The following is a 22360-nucleotide window of genomic DNA, read 5'->3' on the forward strand; positions in this document are numbered from 1 at the left end:
ATATATAATTCCTAATAGTTTTTCTGAAATGTTTAGGCATTCAAGGATTTTTAAATGTAGTTATCATGATTTTTTAAAATTAATTGCCCAACACATTTTGTGTTTTCTCCAGGGTTCAAATTCTTTTTTTACATTAAGTGGCAGATTGTAAAAATAAGGCCTTGGAAAGTATTGCAGACAGAGCCCTTGTTTGCAACATGTTGAGCAGCCAAAATGAAACATTTTCAAGGCAATTTGGATGTAATCAATTGCATCATCATTTCTGTTTTTTCTTAGTGTAAAACACTAAGAGCACATGTAAAATCATGTGCTCTTAAAGTTATGGAAAATTTAAGTTCAAACATTTACATTACCTTGCACGTCATGTAAATAACAACAATGATCAATCACTTCTATTCCTTTTGGAGAGGAATTGGAGAACAATCAGCAAATTTCTACAGTGTTATAACTTTCATCAATAAAAGCAATAATATCTTATATTAGAATGCACATTATTTAGTGGGCTTCCATACAGCCATGTTCAAGTGCTTTCCTCCACTTAATCCTTGAAGCAGCAGGAAAGTATGCCCAATCTGCATTGAATTGTCTTCTCTGGCTCAGCTATAAATATCAATATATGTTAACAAGAAGAATAATCAGTTTTTGAACTTGAAGAGAGATGAGATGAGCATGAGGCAAGAGGAGAGCACAATATTGTTTAAAGAATAAATGAAAATTTGCAGCCGTGAAAGGTAGCAGGTAAGCAAAAGGCAATGGCAAATAAAAGACCTGAGAGAGTATGTCAAGGTTTTGTTTGAGTGGGGGGAGGTACGGCTTCATAAGGCTCTGCTCTTGACTCAACAAGACATCGCAGAAGGAGGGAGGTGGTGAAGAGAACACCAAATTTAGGTCCAAATGGAATTGTTTGGACTTTGCTTACTTTTAAAGAGTTGGCCTCAATGTATTTATTACAGTTGTGGATCAATGTATTTATTACAGATTGTGGATCATTTGGAAGACTAAATAATTAAGAGAACCTCAACATGAGTCACTGGACTGTTAGTCTATGAATATTTAGTCTATGAATAAATTCAGGTGGGCACATCGGCTTTTATTGAAAGCAAGCTAATTTGTTATTACTAATCTCATGCACGATTTTATTTAGTATCAAGTTATAGCTACAAATCAAATGGAAGATAAACTGATGATTCTACAAAGGAAAAAGGAAATGAAATATCTAAGAAAGACACTTTCTACGAGTTGATTCAACGATAGCAGCTGTATAATTCTTGGAGTTGTAGTCTAAACTAAAGTCACCCAGAATTGTTCCAACACTGAAATGGGAGGCACATAAATTTAATAAATAAATACATTTAATTAATAAATAAAAGATATCTGGAAAACCGTGGAACTAGTTTTACAACAGCCTTAGGCAAATCCTCCCTGTCATGCATTCAGCAGAAATTGTTATGATTTTGGAGAAAAAAATTAATCCAAGATTGCCAGATTTTGTGAGGATGTTAGATATTTTGATTACATTCTGTTTTGAATATTGTAATACACTCTCTGTCAGGAACACTTGAAAAATGTGCAGAAGTTGCAGTCGGTGTAAATGTGGCTGCTAGACTTTCCACTACAACATATGTTGGATCTGGTGAAGTACAAAAAAATTATATGATTGCCAGTACAGCTTGAATATAAAAGACATGTCCTCATGATGCAGGCTTTGTTACCTCCCAGCCCATGATAGAAGTAGATTACACAGGTTATTATTTATTCTGTTATTATTTATTTAAAAATATTTTCCATGTTCTCTGGTAGGTTCTACTGTTGAGCCAGGTATTACCTATTCTGTGCATTTGGATTTTCCTGCCTAAGTTCAGGAGCTAACTTTTTTTTCAAACACTGAACTGCACCTTGCAGTGCTCAATTCTGTCAAGACCTTTAGAATCTTAAGTCTATTTTCCAAAGTCTTAGCAGTTCTCCCCATTTTAGTGTCATCCGCAAATTTGATGAGCGCCCCTTAATCCCCTTATCTACATCATTTATTATCTTTATAACTTGGTAGACATATATGTCACTTACTGATTAGATGAGTTAAATATTGGCCCAAATAAAATTGTTCCATCTATAAAATGAAGACAAAGCTTACAGAATCAATTTCTGTAAGATTTTTGTTTTGGTGATCCCTAGGGTTTCCAAGGATGAACTCTGTCCCACAATAAAATGGTTTTACTAAAGAAACATGCATTCCCAGTTATGCCACTGTGTGCCCTAAACAAGAGAATAATTTGCCCCGGGTGGACTAGAAGCAGTAATGATCAGACATGTCATAAGCCAACACTTGGAGACTGCACAGTGTCTACTGAGATACAATATTAAAACTGAAAATATGCAAAGCAAAAGTGATTCTCCTTTCTCAGCATAATGGAAAGAATCCCGTGGCAGTGTTGACTAGCCAATTGGCTCATTGCATCATGCCTAGATTTGAAATGACCATAAAAAATTTTAATATACAAATTAGATAGTTCAGATGATAGATCCTTTTATTCAAAAAACAAAGAACAAGAGCTGATTTTTTTCCACTGACAGTTTACAAAGTTTGTGGTGGGGAGGCATGAAATCCAGCCTAGCACCACCTGGGTAATGTTAGATGGAGCATTACTGCCTTTTTCAGCCTTGGTGGGGTTTCATAGTCCCACTAACTAAGCTTGAGGTTTCCTGTTATTCTGCAAATTTCCTGTCTTTCTTTTACAGCCTCTTGTCATCTATCTTACAAAGAACACCTTGGGGACATTGAAAAAGAATTCTACCCCCATCATAGCTTCAATAGCTTTGAGGAGGGTTTAATAAGCATACTTTAATAAGAATACTATTATTAATAACAGCAATAACAACAATAGTCACAGCTATTAATATCTATGCAGATCTTTCTGCATAAAGGTAATTCTGAAAAGTATCCTTTGCTGGCCATTTTCCTCATTTTTTTAGATATTCAAAAGCAAATATAAATAAAGCCCTTTAATAAACTTATGGATATAGCTGCCAAAAGACTGTGAATCAAAATGTAATATCAGATTCAGGAATTATATGGCACATCCTTACAGATCAGAGTTTTTAATTTTAGTTTTAAGGATCTTTATTATGTTAATAACATAATATATCACCTCAAAACAAAAATAAAATATCTTTGAATTTTCAAACCCAAAAGTTTATATATTTTACATATTTTGAATAAAAATATGAAAAGCGTAAGGACCTGCCTCAGCTAAATCTCCCAAGAAAGTAGAACTCTTGAAACTGGCATTGTTTCCCGTGCGAATTGCTGCATTAAAACTTTCATTCACAAAACCCCACCCCAGAGCTCAACTGTCGGGTTCACGTCCAGCCAATCCACAGGTGCAAAGTTGTTATGGGAACCAGAGCTGATAGACAATTCATTGGATCTTGCAATGGAATGGAGATAAAGCAGATGGCCCCTGGCACATTCGTTTCCCCTTTTCACACCCAAAAAGATACATCAAAGTTTAGAAAGAATAAAGTAGAGGAAATACATTCATAAGTTGCCCCCAGCAGAGCAAAGCCTTCCCCCTCCCACTAGAATGGCCAAGCCCTGCAAAGAAGCACAACCTCCCCCCTCCCACTAGAATGGCAGAGCACCATAAAGAAACATTGAAGGGGATTTTGACATATTGCCCCCCTTAAAAGAAGGAGAAGTCTGCATGGAGAGACAAAAAAATAATAAAACAGGGAGGAGGGGAAAAAAGAATAGATTAATCAGGTTTGTCTGGGTAATGAGCATGAAAATGTTTTTTTATGAACCCATTCATTTTGGAAGGCTGGGAGATCTTTCCAGGCCACTAGGTACTGTGTAGCCCCATAGTGTTTGCATGAATCTAAGATCTCCTTAATTTTGAAGTGTTGTTCACCCTCTACACCATGATGGCTGGAAATGCAGGGGGAGCTGCTGGCCTTAAAGACAAGGTTATTTCAGGTTTTAATAGGCTGAAATGGAGTACAGAGTGAATTTGCCTTAAAGGTTTTGAGAGTTCCAGCTCCCCTGTCATAGGGTTTATAATGCATTTTATTGGGAACGGGCCCATAAATTTGGGCCCCAGTTACTTTGATGGCTGCAATGACTGAAGGAACCTAGTAAACAGGTATACCCAGTCCCTTACTTTGAACTGATTAGGTTCCACCCTTTTCTTATCTGCCTGAGCCTTATAAGTTGGTCTGACTTCATCTAAGGCTTTTCTGGCCAGATGTTCTGCAACTGCTTAATCTATTTCTTAAGGGAAGGGATGGTGGACTCGTTATTTGGCAATTCGGGCATGGGGTTAAAAACTTAGCCTGTTGCCTCTTGAAAAGGAGTGAACCCCTGCTAGAATGGACCACATTGTTGTATGCTACCACAGCAAATGGCAGGAGGTCAGTCCAGTTGTCCTGCTGATAGTTGATAAAACATTGCAGGTACTGCTCCAATACTGAATTCATTTGTTCTGTCCCACCATTCATTTGAAGATGATGACTAGATGACAGGCCCTGGTCCATACCCAAAAAGTCCAAAAATGCCCTCCAGAACTTTAAGATGAATTGGAACCCCCCGTCAGAGATTATGCACTGCAGGGCTATATGGTAGAGGAACATCTTTGCCAAAGTCTTTGCCATTGGTGTCTGAGCAAGGGATGAAATGGACCTGTTTTGAAAACAGGTCAATCACCCCCCAAATAATGGTATTTCCAGCATTCTCGGGTAGTTCTACAATAAGTCCATAAAGATCTCTCTACAGGGTGCTGAAGGGTTTGCAACTGGTTGCAAAAGATCAGGTGTTTTTCCCTACCTTCTTTTTGCTGCTGCACAGATAGGGCAGCTGGCAACATAACTCTCCATATCTTTCTTAATGGAGGGCCTCCAAAATTGTCTTTTTAGGAGGTGTAACATTTTCATGAATCCAAAGTGTCCAGCTGCTTTGTAGTCATGGCAGGTCTGCATAGTCCTTAGTCTCTGGCTGGCTGACACATATAATTTCCCCCCCCCCACCCATGCAAGCCCATCTCGTATGGAACAGAGGTTTTGTGGCTAAGGAACCAGTTGTCTTTGTCCAACACTTTTTGAACTCAGATATGACAGTGGTGTCTAGCAGGGATTTACCCTTTGACTGCGTTCTCATGGTCACTGGTGCTGCTAGTTGCTGCATTGGAAGCATGAGTTTAACTATTTCTGTTTTTACACTGTTATATTGCGGTAATCTCGATAAGGTGTCTGCTAGGAAATCCCCCCCCCCAGCAGATAGCATAGAGTAAAACCATTGGAAGTACTGTGCCCATCATATTTTGAATAAAAATATGAAAAGTGTAAGGACTTGCCTCAGCTAATTTTCCCAAGAAAGTAGAACTCTTGAAACTGGCATTGTTTCCCATGCAAATTGCTACATTAAAACTTTTGTTCACAAAAGCCCATCCCAGAACCCAACTGTCTGGTTTGCGTCCAGGCAATCCACAGGTGCAAAGTTGTTATGGGAACCAGTGCTGATAAGGGACGGTTCTCAGGCACTTCGCAGATCTCACATCCAAAGAGATACATCAAAGTTTAGAAAGAACAAAGTAGAGGAAATACATCCATAAGGCCCACTCCCAGCAGAGCAAAGCCTCCCCCTCCCACTAGAATGACAGAGCACCGAAAAGAAACATTGACAGGGATTCTGACAAAAAGTTTATTTGACCTCACCCTCACGAATTCCAATCCACATGCAGAACCAGTCTATCATATATTCTGCCAAAACTATAGCCAGCTGATTTATTCAAATGTCAGAAATTTATCTCTTTACAAGGATAATGGGCTGAAGGTTTTTCCAGGCAAGATTTGTCAAACAAAATTGCCAGATTCTGTCTGCCAGATTCATGACGTACTGTATTCTTACTCATCAAATATTGTTCCATCAATAGGAACAAAAGGATTATTATACTCCATTATGAATTCAGAGTTGAACATTCAGGTTAAATATTGAGTACATGCTCCTTTAAATAAATATTTTTTAAAAAAAATCCAGAATTGTTTTGACAATATTGTCAAAAGGGTATGTTAATAAGCTAACATCAAAGATGTCTGAACGTTTCAATGCTTAGGATTGTCATATTGCTGTCCTGTCCCAAGGTCTAATACTGCTTAGCCCAGGGGTTCTCAACCTTGGCAACTTTAAGACTTGTGGACTTCAACTCCCAGAATTCCTCAGCCAGCTTTGCTGGCTGAGGAATTCTGGGAGTTGAAGTCCACAAGTCTTAAAGTTGCCAAGGTTGAGAACCCCTGGCTTAGCCTGTCAGATAATTATTCTCTTGGTAAATTCCATATAAATGACAAATTGCATAAATTGGCATTCTCCAGTGAGATGCTGATGCCCCTGAGTCATGATAAGGCAATGGTAGCTCTTAAACAAAGATTCCTTGACATAAAATTGCAAACCAAATATATCAATATATCATCTGGAGCTCAATTGGGGGAAATAGTAAATTTCATTTAAAACCAGCATTACCTCTGGCTCAGTTCAAAAATAACAAACTTTGGAGTGACCTTTACACTATTACAATTTGATACCTTACCATTAACAATGTTGGAGGGTCTAGTGGTTAAGACACCAGTCTAGAAACCAGAAGACTGTGAGTTCCAGTCCCATCTTAGACATGGAAGATGACTGGATTTCTTTGGGCTACTCTCAGCCCAACTGACTTCACAGAGCTATTATGGGAAAAATAGGAGGAGAAAGGAATAATGAGTATATTCACTGCCTTTAGTTACTTATAAAAATAATAAAGGCAGGAAATAAATATTACCAAATCATCTATACTGAAAGGCTGTGTCCATGTAATAATAATAATAATGATAATAATAATAATAATAGGACAAGCTGCAATGGGTTACCCAGGGCAAAGAAATCAAAGACTTGCCAGAAGTAATTCAGAATGTAGAGAGAAACCAGGGGGAGTTGGCAATGAAGGAATCCAGCAGAGATATACAACTGTTCTCATTTGGAAACCAGGCACCTCTTCCTCAGGAAGAACAAAGCCCTTTAGCTAAAGAAATAAAAGAATTGAAACAAAGAATAACTGAGCATCTAGAACATCACAAAAACAACAGAATAAGCCTGCCGCATTGAAGCTTGTTCCAAAGAAACAGCTAGCACAAGCCTTAAAAGATGCAAATATTGCAATATCAAGTATAAGCACCAATTCACTGCAAGAAACAAACCAACTAAAGTGCAGCACAGCTGCAGTTATAACTGAATACCTGGGATGCAAAATCAACAAAGAAGAAAAACAAACGAACAATACACCACAAAAATGGAAGGTTGGAAGGCTAGAAAATAAGATCAGCAAATTAAGATCACATGCAAGCAAGCTAGAACAGATGAAAGAAAAGAAGCTGAAGAACGAGAAGACCAAAGAATACCTAATCAAGAAATACCACTTAGAAACAAGGAAGATCAAGGAAGCACTGGAAATAATAAAGCAGCAAATAACAGCTATAGCCAGGAAAATCAGTAGATATGAAGCTCGAATTGCAAATTATAGGCAGAACCTCCAATTTCAATCCAATCAGAAATGTTTCTACCAATCCATCAAGGGAGAAACTGCAATGAATCAGTGAGTACCTGATTAGGAAGAAACGGTGCAGTTCTGGAAGCAGATATGAAATAACCCAAAGAAACACAACAAAGATGCAGCTTGGTTAAAAGAGGTGGATGCAAATAAAACAGAAGTTATTACAACAAAAATGGTAGAAAACAGAGTAATAACAACAAAAATGGTAGAAAACGGAGCAAGGAAGATCAAAAATTGGTCAGCACTAGGTGAAGATGAACTGCATGGGTTTTGGTTGAAACATCTAACTGTTATATACCCACTCATTGCCAAGTAGTTCAACAATATACTACAAGGAGAAGAAATTGAAAAATGGCTAACAACTGGGAAAACCTACCTAATAATGAAAAATCCAGCAAAAGGGGCAACACCAGGCAACTACAGGCCAATTACCTGCTTACCAACAACTTTCAAATTGGTAACTGGAGTGGTAGCTGATGCAGTACAACAGCATCTAGTTGAAAACAATCTCTTTCCACCTGAGCAGAAAGGAAACCGCCCCAATAGCAGAGGAACAAAAGATCAACTCCTAATAGACAAAATGATCTTGGAAAACTGCAAGAAAAGGAAGACCAACTTGAATGTGGCATGGATTGACTACAAAAAGGCATTTGACTCTCTGCCACATGACTGGATAATCAAGTGCCTAGAAATAACAGGAGTCAGTAGAAACATCATAAAATTTGTGCAAAGATCGATGGCACAATGGAAGACACAGTTGCAGATCAATGGTGAGAGACTGGGAGAGGTTAATATCAAGAGAGGAATATTTCAAGGAGATTCATTGTCACCATTACTATTTGTTATTGCACTGTTTCCTCTGTCAACAATACTGAATAACTCAGGACATGGCTATCAAACATCAAAAACATCTACCAGACTATCCCATCTCCTTTACATGGATGATCTGAAGCTGTATGAAAAAATATCATCTGAAATAGAATCGCTGCTCAACACTGTCCGTATATATAGCCAATATATTGTTATGGAGTTTGGCTTGGACAAATGTGCCACACTTACTATCAAACAAGGAAAAGTAGTGAAAACTAACGGAATCAAGATGCCCCACGAAAATAAGAGTCTGGGTGAGGAAGATTATTACAAATACTTGGGTATCCTTCAAGCTGACAACATCAAGCACACTGAAGTCAAGAAAAAGATTAGAGGTGACTACATCAAGAGAGTGAAGAAGATCTTAAAGTCCAAACTCAATGGAGGAAATACTATGAAGGCAATCAACCCCTGGACAATTCCAGTCATTAGATACACAGTTGGAATAGTGGACTGGACTCAAGCAGAACTAAAAGCAATGGATAGGCAGACCAGAAAAATAATGACAATGAATCATGCCCTTCATCCACGCAGTGACATTGACAGACTCTATCTACCAAGGCAAATAGGTGGATGTGGAACGCTGCAAGTACATCAGATGGTTGAAGAAAAAAAAATGGCTTTGGAAGAATATCTGAAGAACAATGATGAAGATGCACTGAAATTAGTATACCAGGAAGGCTTACTGACTACTGGAGAGACCAAACTGGCCTACAAGAAAGACCAAATGAAGAACAGAATAGAGGCATGGGAAGACAAAGCACTACATGGCCAATACATGAAAAAAATAGCGGGGAAAGCAGATAATAATAAAACCTGGCAAGGGCTAAGAGCAGGAAAATTGAAGAAAGAGACCGAGGGACTAATTCTGGCTGCACAAGACCAAGCCTTAAGGACAAATGCATACAAAGTCAAAATTGAGAGGACAGCAACAGACAGTAAGTGCCGCCTATGCAAAGAAGCTGAAGAAACAGTGGACCACCTGGTAAGCTGTTGCAAGAAGATTGCACAGACTGACTACAAGTAGCGGCATGACAAAGTAGCAACAATGGTGCATTGGAAGATCTGCAAAAAATATCATTTGCCTGTAAACAAAAACTGGTGGGATCATAAAATAGAGAAAGTCATAGAAAATGATAAAATTAAACTGCTCTGGACTTCAGAATTCAAACAGACAAGCACCTGCAACATAACACCCCAGACTTAACAATTGTCGATAAGAAAGACAAAAAAGTCTGGATAGTGGACGTGGCAGTGCCTGGAGACAGCAGAATAGACGAGAAAGAACTGGAGAAAATAACAAAATAGAAAGACCTACAAATAGAAATAGAAAGACTGTGACAAAAGCAAGTGAAGGTAGTACCAATAGTGATAGGCTCCTTGGGTGCAATCCCAAAACAACTGGAGCACCACTTGAACACCATTGGCATTGATAAATTCGCTATTAGTCAATTGCAAAAGGCGGCCTTACTAGGAACTGCTTCCATCCTGCGACAATATCTGTAATACCATCAAACATTCACATCTGCCTATCCCAGGTCCTGGGTAAGGACTCGGTAGGTAGATAAAATGCCAAATCCAGTCTGAACATCTGGCTGACTGTGCGATGATCCATAATAATAATAAAGTTCGAAGGGACCTTGAAGGTCAACTAGCCCAACCCCCTGCTTAGGAAGGAAACCCTGTCCCATTTCAGACAAATGATTGTCTAGTCTATTCTTAAAAACTTCCAGTGTTGGAGCATTCACAGCTTTTGGAGGCAGGTTGTTCCACTGATTAATTGTTCTGTCAGAAAATTTATCCTTAGTTCTAGGTTGCTTCTCTGTTTGGTTAATTTCCATCCGTTGCTTCTTGTCTTGCCTTCAGGTGCTTTGGAGAATAGCTTGACTCCCCCTACTTTGTGGCAGCCCCTGAGATATTGGAACACTGCTATCATGTCCCCCCTCGTCCTTCTCTTCATTAAACTAGACATACCCAATTCCAGCAGCCATTCCTGAAGCCTCCAGTCCCCTAATCATCTTTGTTGCTCTTCTCTGTACTTTCTAGAGTCTCAACATCTTTTTTACATCGCGGTGACCAAAACTGGATGCAGTATTCCAAGTGTGGCCTTACCAAGGCATTGTAAAGTGGTATCAACACTTCACATGATCTTGATTCTATCCCTCTGTTAATGCAGCCTAGCACTGTGTCAACTTTTTTGGCAGCTGCAGCACACTGCTGGCTCATATTTAAGTGATTGTCCACATATTTAAGTGATTGTAATTATGAATAATATACTGCTGTACTGTAATTTTTACTGAGTCACCCATGGTAGCTGAGTCTCAGATTGGATTAAATAATTTTAATTTAAGATCTATCAAAAAATTGTCTATAATGACTAAATGGAATCATGTGACAGTGGTATCTATATTTCTAGTACTGGAAACCAACAGCATCAAGGTTTTGATTATTCTTATGGATGCTTTCTTATCTGAAATATCAAACATATTCTTCCATTCGGTATTCCTTCAAATATCATTCCTAAGTATTCTTCAAGTTTTCAGGGTAATTCATATTGGAATGAATTATCTCTGAGTGCTTTAATACTGCATCTTTCAATGCATTTTCCCCCCAGATGGACAACTTATTGATCCACAGCAGATTTCCCCAACATGAAGCTCTCCATTATTTTAGATTTTGAAGCTTAATCCCACCAGCTTTCCTACTGGCTGAAAGCTATGGTGATTATAGACTCACAGTAGAGGTTGAATCTACTGTTAAGTGGTTCAGTTCTTAAGCTTTTCTAGTTATTTCTCAGATGTTCCATTTAGCTTTTCTCAGAAGCAACCACAATATAACCACAATATATATATTCACACACAAATGTTATGCTGCTGATATCACATTTCAAAAAATGTTGAAGTTTTTGTTGCAACTTGATATATATTACAAAAAAATGAGAATCCCAGAATTTTATTTTTTTTTTGTAATGTGTTTTATTGATTTTTTAAACATAGATTACTTAATAAAATTGGTGAACAGTGTTATGTCCTGGGCCAGCAGGCACAGGCTGCAGCGATTTGCCCGGGCAGACAGGTCAAGAAAGGCTGCTCCCAGCCTTGCGTGCACACGCACAGTGGGAAAAGATCCTTCGCAATGATTGGCCAGCAAGGTATTGTGCAGGGGGGCAATAAAAGGGGGCTGCATCATTTTAAAACCTGTTCTGTTGGTGTTTGCAATAAAGGAGAACTGTTGGAACTCGTTGCTTCATCTCAATGCCTCTTTTCCTGAAACAGAACATTGGCGACAAAAGGTGGGATGCCTGCAAGGCAAACAGATTAAGAAGCCAAGCTGACTCACCACAGGGGGGCTTGCAGCTCGGAGAAGTGTGGCTCCTGGAGATTGACTTAGCCTGCCAGCACTGAGACGCTGGACATGAGCTCAGAAAAGGGGGCCCCTTCTCAATCCTTGCAGCAAGAGGTGTGGATGAAGTTCCTGGGCTGAAACGATGGCAAAGATAGGCCGGCTTTCAGAGTTTGACACAGCTCACCCAGAACGCTGGAGCTTGTACGTGACCTGGGTGGAGAACTACCTCCGGGTGAATCAAATTCGTGAAGATGACCTCAAAGCTGCCACGCTGCTGTGTGTGTGTGTGGGCAAGAGACCTTCGAGACTGCGGAGAATCTGGTCGCCCCAGCACCATTGGAATCAATCACCTACACAGAATTGAAGAGGATGCTTCGAGAGCATTTTGAACCCAAGCTCTCAGTGATTGGCTGGCAACACGAGTTCGAGCAGAGGGACAAGAGGCCTGGTGAGTCTGCAGCAGAGTTTGTTGCGGCCTTGTGACAAGCAGCTAGGCCCTGCGAATTCAAAGACTTGGAGGAGAGACTGAGAGATCGGCTGGTCTGTGGCTTGTGAAGCCGGGAGTTGCAGCAGAAGCTCTTCACGAAGGGAGGCCTCACTTTCCAAGATGCCCTGAGGGAAGTTTCAGCCGAAGAAGCAGCAGGCGGAGCTGTGAAGGCCTTGCAGCTCGCCAAGCACACTCAAGTTCCAGCCACCATCCATCAAGAGGCTGCTCACGAAGAATCCAAACAGGATCCAGAATTGGAAGTGGACCGGCTGCATCAGACTCCAGGGAGAAGGCCTCACGGAGGGAAGACCCAGCCAGCATCATCCCCTCGGTGCATCGGGTGTGGAGGCTGCCATCACCCCGCAGACTGCCATTTCCGCTCCGCAATCTACAGGGCCTGTGGGAGGCAAGGCCACATTGCTTCCATCTGTTTGGGTCGCCAGAAGGAACGTTACCCAGAAGAATTGCCTAAGAAAGATACCAGGGACCCCAGCCAAAACAGGGTGGGCTTCTGCGCATCACATAGGAGCGTTTTTAGAATGGGAGTCCACAGGCCACTTAGGAAGAAGCTTCACATCGACATGAAGTTGCAAGGGGTCCCCTTGTCAATGGAGCTGGACACTGGGTCTGCTCTATCGGTCATCTCCCTAGACACCTTTAACAAGGTCTGCAGCAGAAGCGGCCTTCAGGTGAAACTAAGGCTGTCAAACCTCATCCTCACAGATTTCCAAAATTCCAGAGTCAAGGTGAGGAATGAGGCCACACTCAAGTTGCAGCATAGGAATTTTGAGGAGCTACTGGATGTAGTTGTGGTTGGGGGAGACCGTACGAGTCTCATTGGACTTGACTGGTTTGAGGCCCTGGGAATTCAGGTGACTGGAATACACAGCATGCAAACAACAGGCCTGGCTGGGGTCTGCAAGGAGTTTGCAGATGTGTTTAGTCCAGAACTTGGCTCCTATAAAGGCCCTCCTATTTCTCTGAGGCTAGACCTAGCCATAGCCCTCATTAGAATCAAGCCACACAGGGTGCCCTTTGCCTTAAAGGGAAAAATAGATGCAGAGCTGGATAAACTGATTCAGCAGGGTATCTTAGAGCCTGTGGACAGTAGTCCATGGGAAACGCCCATAGTTACGCCACTGAAGGCCAATGGTGAAGTCCGAATCTGTGCGGACTACAAGTGCACACTTAACAAAGCGCTGCAGCAGCATTCGTACCCAGTACCAGTGGTCAGTCACATTTTAGCCTCCCTCAAGGTGGGCCAGATCTTTGCTAAACTTGACCTGGCTCAAGCCTATCAACAATTTCCAGTTGATGAGGAAACGGCCGAGGCCTAAACGATAGTGACTCACAGGGGGGCATTCAAGGTAAAAAGATTGCAATTTGGAGTAAACGTGGGCCCCGGCATCATCCAGAGTGTAATGGAGCGAATGCTCCGAAATATCCCTGGCATTTGCCCGTACTTTGATGTCCTCATCACTGAAAAGAGCTTCAAAGAAGTCAAGGCCTTGCTCTCTTCAAATGCAGTCCTCACGCACTTCAATGAGAACTTGCCAGTGTGCATCACCTGTGATGCATCCCCTTATGGGATTGGGGCTGTGTTAAGGAAGGCTGATGGAACGCAAGTCCCAATAGCATACTACTCTAGAACCCTATCATCAGCTGAACACAATTATGCACAGATAGATAGGGAAGCCTTAGCCATAGTGGCTGGCATAAAGAAGTTCCATGACTTCATATATGGCCACCACTTCACGGTCTTTACAGATCATAAGCCACTGCTGGGGTTGTTCACAACAAACAAACAAACCCCACACATAATATCCCCACGAATGCTGAGGTGGTTTATCTTCCTGTCTGCATATGACCATACACTGGTTCACAAGCCAGGCAAAGAAATGGGTCATGCAGATGGTCTCAGCAGGTTGCCATTACAGCAGATAGTGGTAGATCCAGCACCTGCCAACCACATCCTGTCTATTCAGGATTTGCCTGAATCTCCCCTCAGTGCTAGGGACGTGGCTGCAGAAACAGCCACCAATCACACACTAACACGCGTTCTGACCTGGGCGTTGTCTGGATGGCCTGACACATGTCCAGGCTCAGAATTCCAGAGCTTCTGGCAGAGGAAGCATGAGATTTCCACCTTCAAGGGGTAACCGGGTAGTAATCCCACCTATGGGTTAGCCGGGTAGTAATCCCAACCTCATTGAGGACTAGAGTCCTGCAGTCTCTGCATGAGGGACATCCGGGAATAGTCTGGATGAAGGCGTTAGCATGCAGCCATCTTTGGTGGCCTGGGCTCGACAAAGACATCGAGGCCCAGGTCCACGGGTGCACTGTTTATCAACAGTCAAGGCCGGAGATGCCCCAGGCCCCAGTTCATAGGTGGGAGGAGACTCATACCCCATGGTCGAGGGTCCATATCGACTACGCTGCGCACTTTCAGGGGCAATTCTTCTTAATTCTCATGGACAGCCATTCCAAGTGGCTAGAGGTCATGCCTGTCTCCTCCACTACCACTGCTAGGACCATCCAGGTGCTGAGAGGGATCTTCGCCGCACATGGACTTCCAGATGTCCTTCTCTCCAACAACGGACCCCAATTCACATTGTTTGAGTTCAAGGAGTTCCTATAGGCCAACATGATCCAGCATTCCACATCTGCACCATTCCATCCAGCTTCCAACAGACAGGCTAAACGAATGGTGCACACAACCAAGGATGCCTTAAAGAGGATCACTCATGTGACCTGGCATCACAGGCTAGCAGACTTTCTTCTGTGCCACCCCACCACACCTTGCACAGCTATTGGAAAGAGCCCAGCTGAACTCCACTGGGGTTGCTGCCTTATCACTAAACTGGACAGATTGCACCCAGACCGGGTGGCTTCACAGATGTCACAGCTGTGGGCACCTAGGAGACTACAATTGGACGATCCGGTCTGGGCAAGGAACTATGGACCAGGACATCTCTGGGTCACAGCAGTGATATGCAAGATCTCTGGGCTGCTGTCATACAAAGTGGCCTTGGACGATGGTCGTGTGATCCGACATTACATTGACCAATTATGCTGGAGGCTTCCCAGAAACTCTTCTGCTCCTGGCTCGGCTATCGGGGGGAGGAGGACCACAATTACGATTGGGGACCACAGTCTCTCCAACATCCCCAGGCTTCAGCTATTGCTTCAAACAGGGAGTCCGCAGAAAGGGGGTTTGCCATGGAGGCAGCTCCGGCCTCTGGCACTCAGGCCACTCCAGCTGCTATCCTAGGGCTCAATGGACAGTGCTCCCAAAAGGAGTCCATTGTGGACTTGGGGAATTCCACCCCACCACTGGACTTGGGGAATTCCACCCCCCCCCAAGGAACCCTGGCTTGGATGTAGCAGATCCAGCCAGTCAGCAGCTGAGTGGGTCCCCTGGGTCTTTGGGGCAACAAAGTCCTGGTCTGCCTAGCCTGCCAGGCGAGCTGACAGGTCAGGCACACACACCGGCTATGAAAAGATCAGGGTGGGCCAGAGGTCCTCCCAAATACTTACAAGACTATATACGGTCCTTATCAGTTCGTGGGCAGGCCTAGTAGTCTGGGTTAAGTAATGCAGCTCAAGGGGAGTGAGAGCATGGCGGTAGCAAGACTGTAGTGTTGTGTATATATAGATGCAATGTAAGCAATGCAATGGAGTGTTGGAGTATTTAAAATAATAAGTGTGCCTTATTATTTTAGCCAAGGGGGGAGGGGTGTTATGTCCTGGGCCGGCAGGCACAGGCTGCAGCGATTGGCCCGGGCAGACCATGTGGATGCCCAGGACAAGAAAGGCTGCTCCCAGCCTTGCGTGCACATGTATGGCGGGAAAAGATTCTTTGCAATGATTGGCCAGCAAGGTAATTGTGCAGGGGGGCTATAAAAGGGGGCCGCAGCATGTTCTGTTGGTGTTCGCAATAAAGGAGAGCTGTTGGAACTCGTTGCTTCGTCTCAGTGCCTCTTTTCCTGAAACAGAACATTGGCGACGAAAATGGGATGCCTGCAAGGCAAACAGATTAAGAAGCCAAGCTGACTCACCACAGGGGGGCTTGCAGCTCGGAGAAGTGTGGCTCCTGGAGATTGACTTAGCCTGCCAGCACTGAGACGCTGGAGGTTGAGCTCAGAAAAGGGGGCCCCTTCTCAATCCTTGCAGCAGGAGGCGTGGATGAAGTTCCTATAATCCAAAAAGTTCAAAAAAGATTTTTTTTTCTAAAATTTATTATTCTCTCTTTGTCTACAGCCCAGATTATTGTCTTTATTTTTTGTCACAGCTGTTCTTTGTTGTTAAAGCTTTGAAGGTCACAAACACAGAGTAGCTTTTCCCAGGTTTTGCCAAGTCCTATATCAGTGGTGGCGAACCTATGGCATGGGTGCCAGAGGCAGCACTCAGAGCCCTCTCTGTGGGCACGTGCGCCATTGCCCCAGTCCTAGGTCTTCAGCTGGGTTTTATAAAACCTTTTCGCTTTAGGCCTCCACCGCCATGTGCAAAAAAAGAAAGTTCAATCAATTAGTCAATTTCAACTTCTCACGGGAAAAAAAAAGATCTTGCAAAGTTGGAATTGATTGATTGAACTTTTTAGTCCCACCCAGTCTGCTGTTACCACCGCAGCCACGCCACCCAATGGGCCACACACCCCGGCACCCGACGATGCATAAGTGGGTTTTGGGTTGCAGTTTGGGCACTCAGTCTCTAAAAGGTTCGCCATCACTGTCCTATATGAAAGTCATAGCTGTCATAGTCTTCATCCACCACTAGGTGTCAGCATCTATTTGTTTTTCAATTTCCAAAATGAACAATTATCTTTAGAATGAGAGTCTTAACCATTCAACAATTTTAAATTTATCCAAATTAAGTTTTAAATTTCAGATTTTACATTTGTTTCACTTCCATATATATATATATATATATATATATATATATATATATATAAAGATTAATTTGCCGCTTCCTTTCTTATAAGGGTGGGACAGAAATCCCCCTCCTTCCCTTTCGGAGGTATTTTGCTTCTTGGGGATCTTTTCCAGGAAATTAAATATAGAATAGAAAAGAGAAGATCAAATTCCTCACCTAGTTTCAAACACACAGTTCACTGTTGTGCTGATTAGTACTTTTGCACTTCAGTTCCAAGTAGCTGGGGCTGGTTGATGAAATACAGCTAGCCTTTCTCCTGTCGGGTTAGAAGGCTTTCCCCAAGTCAAATGGAATGACTGCCATTGTTCCAGAATCACCGTGGCACCCTTCTTTCTTCACTGCCTCTCCGGAGTGACATAGACCCATTTAGGGTCCCCTCGCAGGGCAAAATTAGTTGTGGGAGTATGGAAATCCACAAGCCTGCAACTGGTTACTACTGTGCAAAACCGGAAGTCGGGAATTGCAGAATTTTTCATTGATCACACAAGACACTTATATACAGGTCAGGAAGACATCATCTGGACACATCTTGGTAAAACAGTCAGGCTCTAGGTTGGCTAAAGAGAGAAACAAAGCTGTACACTCTCTCCTTAATTATTCAACCTACACACCTTTATTGAGGAAAGCTGGACTAAATGAAAATAAGCACAATTTAAAATTGGAGAAAGAAGCATCAATAACTATGGTTATTACTCCAAAAGTGAAAATGCAAATGATCTCCAATCTTTACTAATGAAAATCAAATGTGAAAAAAAATGTGATTAGGATTCTTTCTTTCCTTAGTAATTTTTTAAGAAAGAAAGAAAAGAAAGAAAGAAAGAAAGAAAGAAAGAAAGAAAGAAAGAAAGAAAGAAAGAAAGAAAGATTTTTTTCAATCTCATGCTTGTGATCTGTGGCACACACAGTTAAACTAGAAAGTCAATTAGTATAATTTTAAAAAGACATTAAAATACAATTAAAGCAGTTAAAAATATAATAAAAAATGGGAAAATGGATTCTAAATTTACACACAGTACAATAATTTAATAGGTTCCTGTCTTCCATGGGTCTCCCAAGCCTGATGGCTAAACCAAATTTTCAGGGACTTCCAGAAGGACAATAAAATTGGGGACAATCTCAGCTTGGAGGAATGATGTTCCAAAAAATGGATGCTACTACAGAAAAGGATCTTGCCTTGAGTGGGTTCCATTTTTCATGTCTACATTTATTGTATCTTGCCATCTTTGCTTCTACCTTCCATGTTGGTGCTTGCCATCTATATTAAAGTGGAAGGCGATGTAGGATGCTGCTTGTAGAATATGGCTGTACCACTGTAGGCATTTCGCCTATATTTTCTCTGATGTTGGCGCGGTGCCCATTTGCTTCTGAACTGAGCCATTGATGACACAGTCAAGGAGAGAAATACTTAATGACCAATGAACCAATCTCCCTGGCATATAAAACACATTCAATGCATTTGGTGACTGGCAAACACTCACTATTATATAGAGTTGCTAGGCACACTTTGATTTTAGATGAATTGGCATGCGTTGATCACAGAGCACACCACTGATCTTTTTCCCTGGTAACCATGCTTTGTTCACTCTTGCATGTACTTCTTTTGAATTTCCACCTTACCTTATCCTGTAAAAACTGTTTATCCTCATGCAGCATAGGAGTCTCCTGCAAAAAACACTTTTAGATCCAATTTTAACTCAGCTACATTTGTCTGGAGACTCCAATCCTTTTAACATTCCATGATAAAAGAGAAATTACTGTTAGATGTTTTCAAAAAATCACAAGAAAAAAGGCATTTTCCAGATTAATCCATGCTACACCTCAATCAAAGCAAAGAAAAAAATATAAATGATTTTTTTAAAATGGTGATGATTTTTAAAAATCGATAAACCCAGATTGGCCCCCAGGTAGGCATTATACAACATTTCCTTGCACAAATGAATCAATTAATCAAATTACTGTTATGTTACCTGAACCACTGGGAAAGAAAAAGGAGAATCTTTTTCAGATTAAGCTGTTATAATATATTATAATTGAATGCTGATTTATAGGAATATGAAAAAGGAAAAGCAAGGGGGGAGGCATAGAAAGGGGGAAGAGAAGAAAAAAGGAAGACTGAGCCAGCTGTAAAACAAACTGAAATTTGTACGTAGCCATAAAGTAAGACATACAGATACAAAAATCAAGGGCGTCATTAAGAGTCAAAGATAAAAAAAAAAATTCCACAAGTACAAACAATAGCAAAACATGAGAAAAATAACAATCTTCTTCTTCCAAAATAAATTAGAGAAGAAATATGTTCTTCAGCCTTCACATAATTTCAAATCAAAACAATTCTAAACTTGATTAAATATAAAGATTCTTCTCTCAAGCAATATATTTTGTGCTATTAAATTCGAGGAGGTCCAAAAGTTTAGAATGAAACTTTAGACCTCCCGGTTATTGGTCTATCTCTGCCTTTCATCTTCACCTTAGGAGACACTAATTTTCAAGATCATTAATTCAAGAGAGCAAACTGAAACATCGTAAGAGGTACAACAGAAGTTGTTGTGTTGATGAAGGCTTCCATTTACTTGGAATTAGAAATCACTATCATACTAATGTTGATAGAGAGAAGAAATTTGGTTGACAAATAATTTCTCATTTTTCCAAAGGTGTTTATTTCATTCCAGTTCTGCATCAGTTGACAATTTTTAAAATCTTGCTATTTTATTGACTCTTCATTGTTGATATGGACATTTCCCTGACTCTTTTGGGTGACAGCAGAATCACAAAGAAAAATATTTAACAATGTCTGACTTAATTCCATGTCAAACTGAAGCTCAGAGTAGTGCTTGGATCAGAAATTGCATTGTTACAAAACTTTACAAAGGGAACTAAAAGTGATTTTAGTTACCAAATAGGTAATTCTGTACTATATTCTAAAAAATCATCAGTTTCAGAACAGTAACTTCTCTCTAGCTCAGTGGTTCTCAACCTTTTTAATGCTGCGACCCCCAACCGGTCATAAGTCAAGGACTACCCAACTGGTCGTAAGTCGAGGACTTTCCCTGCCCAGGAGCGCCGCGCATGCGTGGTGCCGCCCCCTGTGCCAGCCGAGGCGTAGCTGGCAAGCAGCAGAGATGGCGCAGGCCAACCACCGGCTAGGCCACCAGCTGGCCCAGCCCAAGGGAGGTAAGGCACCCGCCGGGCCCTACGCGTACCAGCAACCCACCCTGCGCCTGCCGGCCTCCCACCTCCCACTCCTGGCCCTCTTTTACTTACATTTTTAGTAGTTGCTCAGCAGGGAGGGGTGGAAACTTCCAGACAGCTCGCCTTCGCTGCAGACAACTTGCAGCACCGTTTGCAGAATGGGACTTTTGGCGGGCTCAGCAGGGCAGAGACAGCCTGGACAATTCCTATTGGCTTTTGAAAGCCAATAGAATTAGACTCTATTCAAGAGAGTCTATTCTATTGGCTTTCAAAAGCCAATAGAATAAAAGGGAGTAGCACAGCTAAGGAAAAGGGGAAAAAATGGCAGACTGCGTTGTTTGGCGACCCCCGTGAAATGGTCGTTTGACCCCAAATGGGGTCCCGACCCACAGGTTGAGAACCGCTGCTCTAGCTACTATATTTATATATGACTTCTTTAGCCTGGAAAATTATTCATTTAATATTCTGTAGTATTTTATCTTTGGATCCACCACTGTCTTCTCATTTTCAAGAGTTTATTTTTCCCTAGGACTAAATATTATTCTTTCTAATTACATTGTAATTCTTTCTTTGGTCCTATCAGGAATGGTGCCTCTTTTTGTTACTGTAGGACTCTCCCTTCTCCTGTTTTTTTTTTTTTTTTTTTGTTGTTGTTCCTTCCAACAGCTAATAAAAGCATTTCCAACACATCCCAAACAATCTTCTAGGATCAGTGTAGCATAAGCAGTATGAGGTTTAATGATCTATTAAAATGAAATGTTTGCACATAGAAAACCTAAAGATTATTTCATATGTAAAAAAGGTAAAGATAGATAGATAGATAGATAGATAGATAGATAGATAGATGGATGGATGGATGGATGGATGGATGGATGGATGGATGGATGGATGGATGGACGGACAGACAGATAGATAGATAGATAGATAGAGATAATCTTTATTGTCCTTTTTTACTGTAGGCACTATGGCACACATTAAAAATGAAATGTAATTGCTTCCTCTCAAAGTGTACACATACATAACATATTTAAAACATACTATATACAACATATGTATGGACCTACACCCTTACATATAAGTAACATATAAATATTATTCAATGTCCATCTTGAATACATAACGGAAGGAGGAAGCTTTAGAGTTCACAAAATTAATACTGTATGGAACAAAGCTGTGACTGAATCTGGATGTTCTGCTTCAGATACCACAAAGCCTCCTCCCAGAAGGTAACAAGGAAAACAGCAAAGCTGGGGGTTGATGGGACAAATAGATAAAATGATTATTTCACCCCTCTAAAATATTTCTCACAATATTTTGAAATTACAAAAAACTGCTCTTTTTCTGTAATGTATTTTTGGTGTGTGTGCTATGAGTGCCTCACACTTTGATTGACACTGGTGGGCTTCCATCTTTGCAGTATGATATGCAGCTTGGTCCTCTGTTCATCAACTGTGCCCCAATTCATATACCATCTATATATAAAGAATATTGAGAATAATGCATAGCCAAAGGAGCAAGCAGGGTTCTGAATTGGTTACAACAAAATGGATCACATCCAGATTCTTCAGCAAGTCATTGAAAGGCACAAAGAGTATACCATACTTTCATTGACTATGAAAAAGTGTTTGACTCAGTATTCCAGCAAGTAATAATTAATGCATTGCTCAACCAAGGTGTAGAAATTGCTTACATAAACTTACAACAATTAATATATGAAAAAACAATGGCAAAAATTTGCCTTAATGATCTCAAAGTGGAACTCAACATAGAACAAATTGTATGACAAGGCGGTATAATATCACCTATCCTTTTCTTAGCCTGTCTTGAAGAAGTATTTCACAAACTAGACTGGGCAAAAGATGGGATAAAAATCAGTGTCACCTATTTAAATCACATATGATTTGCAGATGACGTTCTCTTCTCACAAGACCCAGAAGAACTACAAAGACACATATAAGAGCTG

The 22360-nt window shown here is 41.2% G+C and overlaps 1 long non-coding RNA gene across 1 annotated transcript in view; it reads right to left on the minus strand.

Moving 5' to 3' along the window:
- Positions 1-22360, minus strand: part of LOC120302630 — a 61246-nt gene that overhangs the window by 25265 nt on the left and 13621 nt on the right. The gene's annotated exons all lie outside the window — the stretch shown is intronic.

The sequence above is a fragment of the Crotalus tigris genome, unplaced genomic scaffold, assembly GCF_016545835.1.
Source record: "Crotalus tigris isolate CLP2741 ecotype Arizona unplaced genomic scaffold, ASM1654583v1 scf7180000024437.13266115, whole genome shotgun sequence".
Taxonomy (NCBI): Eukaryota; Metazoa; Chordata; class Lepidosauria; order Squamata; family Viperidae; genus Crotalus; species Crotalus tigris.